Source organism: Danio rerio, chromosome 12 (assembly GCF_052040795.2).
Source record: "Danio rerio strain M-AB ecotype USA chromosome 12, GRCz13ab, whole genome shotgun sequence".
In the NCBI taxonomy this organism is placed as follows: domain Eukaryota; kingdom Metazoa; phylum Chordata; class Actinopteri; order Cypriniformes; family Danionidae; genus Danio; species Danio rerio.
Genome location: NC_141032.1, coordinates 15487874 through 15499902, shown reverse-complemented (window position 1 = coordinate 15499902; position 12029 = coordinate 15487874). Strand labels below are relative to the sequence as shown.

General features: G+C 34.3%; 1 long non-coding RNA gene across 1 annotated transcript; it reads right to left on the bottom strand.

The window, feature by feature from the left end:
* Nucleotides 1-8181: 8181 nt before the first annotated feature.
* LOC147841334 (uncharacterized) lies at nt 8182-11823 on the bottom strand. The gene is made up of 4 exons (XR_015503978.1): nt 11749-11823; nt 11325-11388; nt 10916-11041; nt 8182-9963 (listed from the first exon to the last, which is right to left on the bottom strand). It is a non-coding gene; the product is annotated as an uncharacterized LOC147841334 (long non-coding RNA).
* Nucleotides 11824-12029: the final 206 nt, after the last annotated feature.

Below are 12029 nucleotides of genomic sequence, written 5' to 3'. Positions count from 1 at the left end.
TAGATTTTCACTTGCAACTTTCCTAAATATATTTAACAGTGCATGAAATGTTGTCTAAAACAAAAAGAAAATGCTTTTTAGTTGCTGGATCTGGTTTTATCACATTCTAAATTGAACGTTGAAAATGAGGTTTTCAGAGCCAGCAGAGGTCAAAATAAGCAGTAATGCAAACTCAGTCAGAGACATAGATTTTCACTTGCAACTTGCTTTAACATGTTTAACAGTGCATGAAATGTTGTCTAAAACAAAAAGAAAATGCTTTTTAGTGGCTGGAACTGGTTTTATCACATTCTGAATTGAACGTTGAAAATGAGCTTTTCAGAGCCAGCAGAGGTCAAAATAAGCAGTAATGCAAACTCAGTCATAGACATAGATTTTTACTTGCAACTTGCTTTAACATGTTTAACAGTGCATGATATGTTGTCTAAAACAAAAAGAATGATGCATTTTAGTAGCTGGATCTGGTTTTATCACATTCTGAATTGAACGTTGAAAATGAGCTTTTCAGAGCCAGCAGAGGTCAAAATAAGCAGTAATGCAAACTCAGTCATAGACATAGATTTTCACTTGCAACTTGCTTTAACATGTTTAACAGTGCATGAAATGTTGTCTAAAACAAAAAGAATGATGCATTTTAGTGGCTGGATCTGGTTTTATCACATTCTGAATTGAACGTTGAAAATGAGGTTTTCAGAGCCAGCAAAGGTCAAAATAAGCAGTAATGCAAACTCAGTCAGAGACATAGATTTTCACTTGCAACTTGCTTTAACATGTTAAACAGTGCATGAAATGTTGTCTAAAACAAAAATAAAATGCTTTTTAGTGGCTGGAACTGGTTTTATCACATTCTGAATTGAACGTTGAAAATGAGCTTTTCAGAGCCAGCAGAGGTCAAAATAAGCAGTAATGCAAACTCAGTCATAGACATAGATTTTCACTTGCAACTTGCTTTAACATGTTTAACAGTGCATGAAATGTTGTCTAAAACAAAAAGAATGATGCATTTTAGTGGCTGGATCTGGTTTTATCACATTCTGAATTGAACGTTGAAAATGAGCTTTTCAGAGCCAGCAGAGGTCAAAATAAGCAGTAATGCAAACTCAGTCATAGACATAGATTTTCACTTGCAACTTGCTTTAACATGTTTAACAGTGCATGAAATGTTGTCTAAAACAAAAAAAAATGCTTTTTAGTAGCTGGATCTGGTTTTATCACATTCTGTATTGGACGTTGAAAATGAGCTTTACTCAGCCAGCAGAGGTCAAAATAAGCAGTAATGCAAACTCAGTCAGAGACATAGATTTTCACTTGCAACTTTCCTAAATATATTTAACAGTGCATGAAATGTTGTCTAAAACAAAAAGAAAATGCTTTTTAGTGGCTGGATCTGGTTTTATCACATTCTGAATTGAACGTTGAAAATGAGCTTTTCAGAGCCAGCAGAGGTCAAAATAAGCAGTAATGCAAACTCAGTCAGAGACATAGATATTCACTTGCAACTTGCTTTAACATGTTTAACAGTGCATGAAATGTTGTCTAAAACAAAAAGAAAATGCTTTTTAGTTGCTGGATCTGGTTTTATCACATTCTGAATTGAACGTTGAAAATGAGCTTTTCAGAGCCAGCAGAGGTCAAAATAAGCAGTAATGCAAACTCAGTCAGAGACATAGATTTTCACTTGCAACTTGCTTTAACATGTTTAACAGTGCATGAAATGTTGTCTAAAACAAAAAGAAAATGCTTTTTAGTTGCTGGATCTGGTTTTATCACATTCTGAATTGAACGTTGAAAATGAGGTTTTCAGAGCCAGCAGAGGTCAAAATAAGCAGTAATGCAAACTCAGTCAGAGACATAGATTTTCACTTGCAACTTGCTTTAACATGTTTAACAGTGCATGAAATGTTGTCTAAAACAAAAAGAAAATGCTTTTTAGTGGCTGGAACTGGTTTTATCACATTCTGAATTGAACGTTGAAAATGAGCTTTTCAGAGCCAGCAGAGGTCAAAATAAGCAGTAATGCAAACTCAGTCATAGACATAGATTTTCACTTGCAACTTGCTTTAACATGTTTAACAGTGCATGAAATGTTGTCTAAAACAAAAAGAATGATGCATTTTAGTGGCTGGATCTGGTTTTATCACATTCTGAATTGAACGTTGAAAATGAGCTTTTCAGAGCCAGCAGAGGTCAAAATAAGCAGTAATGCAAACTCAGTCAGAGACATAGATTTTCACTTGCAACTTTCTTAAACATATTTAACAGTGCATGAAATGTTGTCTAAAACAAAAAGAAAATGCATTTTAGTGGCTGGAACTGGTTTTATCACATTCTGAATTGAACGTTGAAAATGAGCTTTTCAGAGCCAGCAGAGGTCAAAATAAGCAGTAATGCAAACTCAGTCATAGACATAGATTTTCACTTGCAACTTGCTTTAACATGTTTAACAGTGCATGAAATGTTGTCTAAAACAAAAAGAATGATGCATTTTAGTGGCTGGATCTGGTTTTATCACATTCTGAATTGAACGTTGAAAATGAGCTTTTCAGAGCCAGCAGAGGTCAAAATAAGCAGTAATGCAAACTCAGTCATAGACATAGATTTTCACTTGCAACTTGCTTTAACATGTTTAACAGTGCATGAAATGTTGTCTAAAACAAAAAGAATGATGCATTTTAGTGGCTGGATCTGGTTTTATCACATTCTGAATTGAACGTTGAAAATGAGGTTTTCAGAGCCAGCAAAGGTCAAAATAAGCAGTAATGCAAACTCAGTCAGAGACATAGATTTTCACTTGCAACTTGCTTTAACATGTTAAACAGTGCATGAAATGTTGTCTAAAACAAAAATAAAATGCTTTTTAGTGGCTGGAACTGGTTTTATCACATTCTGAATTGAACGTTGAAAATGAGCTTTTCAGAGCCAGCAGAGGTCAAAATAAGCAGTAATGCAAACTCAGTCAGAGACATAGATTTTCACTTGCAACTTGCTTTAACATGTTTATCAGTGCATGAAATGTTGTCTAAAACAAAAAGAATGATGCATTTTAGTGGCTGGATCTGGTTTTATCACATTCTGAATTGAACGTTGAAAATGAGCTTTTCAGAGCCAGCAGAGGTCAAAATAAGCAGTAATGCAAACTCAGTCATAGACATAGATTTTCACTTGCAACTTGCTTTAACATGTTTAACAGTGCATGAAATGTTGTCTAAAACAAAAAAAAAATGCTTTTTAGTAGCTGGATCTGGTTTTATCACATTCTGTATTGGACGTTGAAAATGAGCTTTACTCAGCCAGCAGAGGTCAAAATAAGCAGTAATGCAAACTCAGTCAGAGACATAGATTTTCACTTGCAACTTTCCTAAATATATTTAACAGTGCATGAAATGTTGTCTAAAACAAAAAGAAAATGCTTTTTAGTTGCTGGATCTGGTTTTATCACATTCTAAATTGAACGTTGAAAATGAGGTTTTCAGAGCCAGCAGAGGTCAAAATAAGCAGTAATGCAAACTCAGTCAGAGACATAGATTTTCACTTGCAACTTGCTTTAACATGTTTAACAGTGCATGAAATGTTGTCTAAAACAAAAATAAAATGCTTTTTAGTGGCTGGAACTGGTTTTATCACATTCTGAATTGAACGTTGAAAATGAGCTTTTCAGAGCCAGCAGAGGTCAAAATAAGCAGTAATGCAAACTCAGTCATAGACATAGATTTTTACTTGCAACTTGCTTTAACATGTTTAACAGTGCATGATATGTTGTCTAAAACAAAAAGAATGATGCATTTTAGTAGCTGGATCTGGTTTTATCACATTCTGAATTGAACGTTGAAAATGAGCTTTTCAGAGCCAGCAGAGGTCAAAATAAGCAGTAATGCAAACTCAGTCATAGACATAGATTTTCACTTGCAACTTGCTTTAACATGTTTAACAGTGCATGAAATGTTGTCTAAAACAAAAAGAATGATGCATTTTAGTGGCTGGATCTGGTTTTATCACATTCTGAATTGAACGTTGAAAATGAGGTTTTCAGAGCCAGCAAAGGTCAAAATAAGCAGTAATGCAAACTCAGTCAGAGACATAGATTTTCACTTGCAACTTGCTTTAACATGTTAAACAGTGCATGAAATGTTGTCTAAAACAAAAATAAAATGCTTTTTAGTGGCTGGAACTGGTTTTATCACATTCTGAATTGAACGTTGAAAATGAGCTTTTCAGAGCCAGCAGAGGTCAAAATAAGCAGTAATGCAAACTCAGTCATAGACATAGATTTTCACTTGCAACTTGCTTTAACATGTTTAACAGTGCATGAAATGTTGTCTAAAACAAAAAGAATGATGCATTTTAGTGGCTGGATCTGGTTTTATCACATTCTGAATTGAACGTTGAAAATGAGCTTTTCAGAGCCAGCAGAGGTCAAAATAAGCAGTAATGCAAACTCAGTCATAGACATAGATTTTCACTTGCAACTTGCTTTAACATGTTTAACAGTGCATGAAATGTTGTCTAAAACAAAAAAAAATGCTTTTTAGTAGCTGGATCTGGTTTTATCACATTCTGTATTGGACGTTGAAAATGAGCTTTACTCAGCCAGCAGAGGTCAAAATAAGCAGTAATGCAAACTCAGTCAGAGACATAGATTTTCACTTGCAACTTTCCTAAATATATTTAACAGTGCATGAAATGTTGTCTAAAACAAAAAGAAAATGCTTTTTAGTGGCTGGATCTGGTTTTATCACATTCTGAATTGAACGTTGAAAATGAGCTTTTCAGAGCCAGCAGAGGTCAAAATAAGCAGTAATGCAAACTCAGTCAGAGACATAGATATTCACTTGCAACTTGCTTTAACATGTTTAACAGTGCATGAAATGTTGTCTAAAACAAAAAGAAAATGCTTTTTAGTTGCTGGATCTGGTTTTATCACATTCTGAATTGAACGTTGAAAATGAGCTTTTCAGAGCCAGCAGAGGTCAAAATAAGCAGTAATGCAAACTCAGTCAGAGACATAGATTTTCACTTGCAACTTGCTTTAACATGTTTAACAGTGCATGAAATGTTGTCTAAAACAAAAAGAAAATGCTTTTTAGTTGCTGGATCTGGTTTTATCACATTCTGAATTGAACGTTGAAAATGAGGTTTTCAGAGCCAGCAGAGGTCAAAATAAGCAGTAATGCAAACTCAGTCAGAGACATAGATTTTCACTTGCAACTTGCTTTAACATGTTTAACAGTGCATGAAATGTTGTCTAAAACAAAAAGAAAATGCTTTTTAGTGGCTGGAACTGGTTTTATCACATTCTGAATTGAACGTTGAAAATGAGCTTTTCAGAGCCAGCAGAGGTCAAAATAAGCAGTAATGCAAACTCAGTCATAGACATAGATTTTCACTTGCAACTTGCTTTAACATGTTTAACAGTGCATGAAATGTTGTCTAAAACAAAAAGAATGATGCATTTTAGTGGCTGGATCTGGTTTTATCACATTCTGAATTGAACGTTGAAAATGAGCTTTTCAGAGCCAGCAGAGGTCAAAATAAGCAGTAATGCAAACTCAGTCAGAGACATAGATTTTCACTTGCAACTTTCTTAAACATATTTAACAGTGCATGAAATGTTGTCTAAAACAAAAAGAAAATGCATTTTAGTGGCTGGAACTGGTTTTATCACATTCTGAATTGAACGTTGAAAATGAGCTTTTCAGAGCCAGCAGAGGTCAAAATAAGCAGTAATGCAAACTCAGTCATAGACATAGATTTTCACTTGCAACTTGCTTTAACATGTTTAACAGTGCATGAAATGTTGTCTAAAACAAAAAGAATGACGCATTTTAGTGGCTGGATCTGGTTTTATCACATCCTGAATTGAACGTTGAAAATTAGCTTTTCAGAGCCAGCAGAGGTCAAAATAAGCAGTAATGCAAACTCAGTCATAGACATAGATTTTCACTTGCAACTTGCTTTAACATGTTTAACAGTGCATGATATGTTGTCTAAAACAAAAAGAAAATGCTTTTTAGTGGCTGGAACTGGTTTTATCACATTCTGAATTGAACGTTGAAAATGAGCTTTTCAGAGCCAGCAAAGGTCAAAATAAGCAGTAATGCATACTCAGTCATAGACATAGATTTTCACTTGCAACTTGCTTTAACATGTTTAACACTGCATGAAATGTTGTCTAAAACAAAAAGAATGATGCATTTTAGTGGCTGGAGCTGGTTTTATCACATTCTGAATTGAACGTTGAAAATGAGGTTTTCAGAGCCAGCAAAGGTCAAAATAAGCAGTAATGCAAACTCAGTCATAGACATATATTTTCACTTGCAACTTGCTTTAACATGTTTAACAGTGCATGAAATGTTGTCTAAAACAAAAAGAATGATGCATTTTAGTAGCTGGATCTGGTTTTATCACAATCTGTATTGGACGTTGAAAATGAGCTTTACTCAGCCAGCAGAGGTCAAAATAAGCAGTAATCCAAACTCAGTCATAGACATAGATTTTCACTTGCAACTTTCTTAAACATATTTAACAGTGCATGAAATGTTGTCTAAAACAAAAAGAAAATGCTTTTTAGTGGCTGGATCTGGTTTTATCACATTCTGAATTGAACGTTGAAAATGAGCTTTTCAGAGCCAGCAGAGGTCAAAATAAGCAGTAATGCAAACTCAGTCAGAGACATAGATTTTCACTTGCAACTTGCTTTAACATGTTTAACGGTGCATGAAATGTTGTCTAAAACAAAAAGAAAATGCTTTTTAGTGGCTGGAACTGGTTTTATCACATTCTGAATTGAACGTTGAAAATGAGCTTTTCAGAGCCAGCAGAGGTCAAAATAAGCAGTAATGCAAACTCAGTCATAGACATAGATTTTCACTTGCAACTTGCTTTAACATGTTTAACAGTGCATGATATGTTGTCTAAAACAAAAAGAATGATGCATTTTAGTGGCTGGATCTGGTTTTATCACATTCTGAATTGAACGTTGAAAATGAGGTTTTCAGAGCCAGCAAAGGTCAAAATAAGCAGTAATGCAAACTCAGTCATAGACATGGATTTTCACTTGCAACTTGCTTTAACATGTTTAACAGTGCATGAAATGTTGTCTAAAACAAAAAGAATGATGCATTTTAGTAGCTGGATCTGGTTTTATCACAATCTGTATTGGACGTTGAAAATGAGCTTTACTCAGCCAGCAGAGGTCAAAATAAGCAGTAATGCAAACTCAGTCAGAGACATAGATTTTCACTTGCAACTTGCTTTAACATGTTTAACAGTGCATGATATGTTGTCTAAAACAAAAAGAAAATGCTTTTTAGTGGCTGGAACTGGTTTTATCACATTCTGAATTGAACGTTGAAAATGAGCTTTTCAGAGCCAGCAGAGGTCAAAATAAGCAGTAATGCAAACTCAGTCATAGACATAGATTTTCACTTGCAACTTGCTTTAACATGTTTAACAGTGCATGAAATGTTGTCTAAAACAAAAAGAATGATGCATTTTAGTGGCTGGATCTGGTTTTATCACATTCTGAATTGAACGTTGAAAATGAGCTTTTCAGAGCCAGCAAAGGTCAAAATAAGCAGTAATGCAAACTCAGTCATAGACATATATTTTCACTTGCAACTTGCTTTAACATGTTTAACAGTGCATGAAATGTTGTCTAAAACAAAAAGAATGATGCATCTTAGTAGCTGGATCTGGTTTTATCACAATCTGTATTGGACGTTGAAAATGAGCTTTACTCAGCCAGCAGAGGTCAAAATAAGCAGTAATGCAAACTCAGTCAGAGACATCCCAGCCGGCATTTCAACGGTGATTCAACGTTGAATCAACGTCAGGTCTATGGTTGGATCAACGTTGAATTACCTTTCGATTTTGCAAATTGGATCAACGTTTATATTGTGACGTTGTTTCACCGTCGGACCACCACCGGTGATTCACCGTTGAAATCACAACGTTGTTTCACCTCTTACCTTCTTCATGGGTGAATTGTGGTCGTTTTGTAGACGTTGGATCAACGTTGAATTACCTTTCGATTTTGCAAATTGGATCAACGTTGATACCGTGACGTTGTTTCACCGTCATACATTTCAACGGAAGTTAAATAGAAATTACATACAACGCAAAGTCCATAAATATAGCAAACAAATTTTTACTAATAAAAAATACACGACACAAATACACAACTTAGTCTGTGTATCAATTTATTTAATACACACCTCATTATTTCAATTATTCTAAATATACAGCAACATTTACAGCATACATAGTTCATTAAAACCATGCAGATTACTATACATGCTGTACACTCAAATACAGAAAAAAGGCATACAATTAAATAGTCACTTTTTAATTAGGTTTCATGAATTAAAGTTAATGTTTACTAACATGAACAAAGAACAAATACTTGTACAGCATTTATTAATCATTTAATTAATTGAAATATGTCCCGATGCTATTAAAATCAAAATGTATGCTTGTTAACATTAATGCACTGAGCTGACATGAACTGTACTTTCTTTATATGAAAGATGCTTCATTGTTCTTTATTCATGTTAGTAAATACATTAACACTTACTAATACAACCTTATTGTAAAGTGTTACCGTCTTCAGAAAGACAGATACTAACTAAATTAAATTAAGTAACTAAACTACGCTTCAATTCTGTTTACAAAGTTTACAAAATACCCATTTTTAAAGTGGATGCAGTAAAAAAATAAAATAAAAAACATCACTCACAACTAAGAATCACAAGTGAAATACATTACATCTGTTTGAGGTTTTATAGGTTGAGAGAAACACTTGAGGTAAAAGATGGCACTGGGGACAAAGAATCAAGTGTAAAACACTAAAACATCTATATCAGTCTAGCACTTAAATACATATTTATTTCTCAAACACCAGGTGAGTTTCCTACAAAATCAATAATGAGGTTTGCTATTCCAATTCATTGTGAATGAATGGCTTCACTTTCACAATAGTGAAAACTCATGCTATAATCTAAACCTGACATTACTCCTTCACTTTGCAGGTCTGCATGCTAAATATTTAGTTTTTTTTTTTCTTTTTGTATAAAGTACATCTATTGTGTTTAGCATTACTGCAGCAAAACTGAGCACCTGTGACAGTGGAACATAGACAAATATTTCAGTAAATCATCAAGAAAATGTGTAGAATATATGGTTAGATTCTCTCTCACAAACACAACACTAAAAGCAATTTGTTATTCCATTATTATTATTAGTATCATAAAAATTGCATGTTCACATGGGTCTTATAATAATGGCTCACATTTGTGAATGTAGGACCACTATTTCATTATTACATGTCACATTAAGTGTTCATATAGGTTCTGTTATTAATTACTTGTGTCATCCCAGAGACCTGTTAATCTTCAGAACACAAACTAAAATATTTTAGATTAAATGCTCCTCATCCTCTACAGACAGCAATGGTCCCAAGATGGTTATTGTCAAGATAAGGTACAAAACACATTGTCAAAACGTTCCATGTGACTTCAGTGATTTCAACTGTGAACATACCAAGCTCCAACAACACTTTAGTGAGGCAAAACAAAACAGTAAATACAAACGTGTTTGCGTATATCTCTCCCGCATCAGATCAGCGTGTGTGTTTACTACGAGCAGTATGCACACACCATGACCTGTTGTGGCAAAAGCAAACAAGTTATTTTTACAGTACTTACTGTGATTTAACCTTTATGACAAATGTACTGGACCTGTTACACATATTACTATCTTTTATGAACACAAATTTCACTGTAACGGATGCTATTGTTTTGCTCCAGTTATACCTTTAGAGAACACCGTACTAGTCAGACATCCATACAAAAGCAGAGAGTTTGGTCTTGTGTAGCAGAACTGCAATAGATGTCTGTCTGTCTAGGCTGACACTGGTTTAGGCCATCACTATGTCCTTGATGCCCTCAAATAGAGCTTCCAGAAAACCTGCAATAAATGAAATACGAGGTTACAATTAAGTTGGTATTAGCTATTATACAAAGTGAAATTCAAATATTTATTTTTTATTGAATCCAAATTTGTCCAATAATATCGCCACACTCAATAATTTTGACTCATCCATCTGAATATTCCTAACTAAGAGAAGTGAAGAATTAGGTGTGATGTCGTCAGGAAGCCCTTCGCCACTACTGGTGCCAGCAATTCTAGAATTCAAATTTCAGATTCTCGAAAAAATTGCTTTTTTTTTTTTTTTAACCAAGGCTGCAGTAAAGAATCATGAAACATTCAACACATCTAATAATTATAAGTTGTTGTAAACCATTACATGTACTGTAAAAGCTGTTTAAAGCTTTTTAGACATGGTTGAGAAAAACTCTAGAAGGAGTAGCACTTCTGCAAAAGTCTGCATGTAGGACAGAGAATAAAAGGGATAGTTCAAAATTTGTATTCTGTCGTCATTTACTGACCACATTGAACACAAAAGATATTTTGAAGAAAGCTGCAAATCTATTTAACCATTGACTTCTATAGTATTTTTTTCTACTATGGAGGTCAATGTTTACAGGTTTTTAGTTTTTTTTTTCAGAATAGCCTCTTTTGTGTTCAACAAAATAAACTCATAATGGTTTTAAACCATTTGGGGAGTAAAATGTGAGTAAATTTTCATTCTTGGGTGAACTATCCCTTTCAGTTGGAAAACACCAGAATTCTTAAGTAGACCCTTTTCGCAAGACAGATGATGCATTTCATTTGTCATCTTAATATCTTTAATATTTAGATTTATTTAAATAGCATGTTTATTTATTTGTTTTAATGACATTTAATAAAAACAACTTCTCAATGACATCAAATGTACTGGACCTGTTACACATGTATCACTATTTTTTTGAATACAAATTTCACTGTAACAGGTGCTGTTGTTTTGCTCCAGTAATACCTTTAGAGAACACAGTAGCAGTCAAGACATCCATACAAAAGCCTTGGCGTGGAGTAGCAGAACTGCAGTCTGTCCAGGCTGACACAGATAGGCTATCTGCGTGTTCTTGATGCCCCTCAACTGGACCTTCCAGAAAACTCAGAAAGTTAAAACCCATTACACCTTTTATCTGCTACTATACAAAGTGTAATTTAAGCATTAATTTCTCACTAAATACATATTTGTTCCCCAATACTGTCACATAGTATAACATCACAACATCATTTCACAATAATAATATCAATATAACAGTATAATATCACAACATAGCCTAACAATCAATAAACAAACAGATTAGAAAGAGAATATCACCAACCAAAGCACCAAGAAGATTTAACAGATAGCTTAGTTAAAGGTAAAGTAAACTTACATGGACAAAGCCTTTTCCATTCAATGCTGTGCAAGTTAGTGCGTCTCTGGAGTAAGTTACATGTCTAAAAGCAAAAACAACAACAACAGTGAAACGACAGCAGTTCACTTTGTAATAATAACACTAATAATACAGCGTATAAAAAGGATATTGTTTTATAACGTTGCTCAGTAACTTTAAACTGCGTTTGGAGTTTATCGCTTTGAATTTGCCATAAAAACGCTCATTTAGACTAACGTTAAACATGTGACATTACCTCGAGGTTAGCTGCGTCACCGGAGCGCAAACAAGACTAAAAACAAACTGGAAAGTTTTAAATGCTTCAAAATTCGAAACACTACACCAAGTCACATTTAAGATACACTGTGTGTAAAACAAAATCGGGGGGTAAATAAAACATTAAGGCATCTAAAAACACGCTTACCTCTGAATTCTGCTGCACTGCAGGTCAGGTGTCGTAATTAAGTGAAGTGAAGCGCTGCGCGTGGCCGCGTGCGCCGAGTCCTCTGATACCATGGTAACCAAACATGTTGAATATTGGGTGAAGCCATGACGTTAATTCAACATACAGATCATGATAAAAAAATGTCAACTTTGATTTGTACAAGGATTTCTGTAACTTTTTTCAACCATTTATCATTCAACATTGTTTCAACATTAAAGCAACTACTGACCTATTTTCAACCACATTTCAACGTTGAAGCC